Source organism: Lathyrus oleraceus, chromosome 3 (assembly GCF_024323335.1).
Source record: "Lathyrus oleraceus cultivar Zhongwan6 chromosome 3, CAAS_Psat_ZW6_1.0, whole genome shotgun sequence".
NCBI classification, from domain to species: Eukaryota; Viridiplantae; Streptophyta; class Magnoliopsida; order Fabales; family Fabaceae; genus Lathyrus; species Lathyrus oleraceus.
This window is the reverse complement of record NC_066581.1, coordinates 478,986,299-478,987,151: the sequence shown is the minus strand read 5'-3', so window position 1 is coordinate 478,987,151 and position 853 is coordinate 478,986,299. Positions and strand designations below refer to the sequence as shown.

At 42.9% G+C, this 853-nt stretch overlaps 1 non-coding gene across 1 annotated transcript; it reads left to right on the top strand.

Moving 5' to 3' along the window:
* Positions 1–351: 351 nt before the first annotated feature.
* LOC127133214 (small nucleolar RNA R71) lies at positions 352–458 on the top strand. Its single transcript, XR_007807204.1, has one exon. It is a non-coding gene; the product is annotated as a small nucleolar RNA R71 (small nucleolar RNA).
* The last annotated feature ends 395 nt before the right edge of the window (positions 459–853 follow it).

Genomic DNA, 853 nt, shown 5'->3' with positions numbered 1-853 from the left:
CATTCGGCGGATTGGTGTCCTTGGGTTCCACATATCTCACAATCCGACGAAACTGCGGCTACAGTATTCGGGTTCGTGCACATATGCTCGACCTTAAGGGCTAATGCGTCCATTTTAGCCTGCATCATGTCTATAGAGCTTAGTTCATGCACTCCTCCTTGGGCTTCCTTTTTCTCAACTGTCGCTCGTTCGACTCCCCATGATTGATGGTTTTGAGCCATGTCTTCAATGAGGGCACTAGCTTCAGGGTAAGGTTTGTTCATCAGAGCACCGCCTGCGGCAGCGTCGATGGTCATCTTTGTGTTATAATGAAGTCCATTATAGAAGGTTTGAATGATTAACCAGTTTTCTAAACCATGGTGTGGGCATGCTCGTAACAACTCTTTATATCTCTCCCAAGCTTCGAACAACGATTCTCCATGGTTTTGGGTAAATCTAGTTATATGGTTTCGAAGAACGGCGGTCTTACTCGGGGGAAAATATCTAGCAAGAAAAACTCTTCTAAGGTTATCCCAAGTCGTAATGGAATTGGGTGGAAGGGAATCTAACCATGATAGGGCTTTATCTCTGAGGGAAAAAGGGAATAATCTTAAACGTATTGCCTCAGGAGAAGCTCCATTGGTTTTAAAAGTATCTGCTAATTGAAGAAATATTTTTAAATGTTGGTTAGGGTTCTCGGTAGCGAGACCCGCGAATTGTCTCTTTTGCACTAGTTGCAACAGAGATGGTTTAAGTTCAAAATTATTAGCTGGGATGATCGGATTTACTATACTAGAACTAGGTTCTTCGTTAGATGGTTGAGTGAAGTCCTTAAGAGGTCTTTGGTTTTGATCTTCGGCCATAGCTCTCTTAA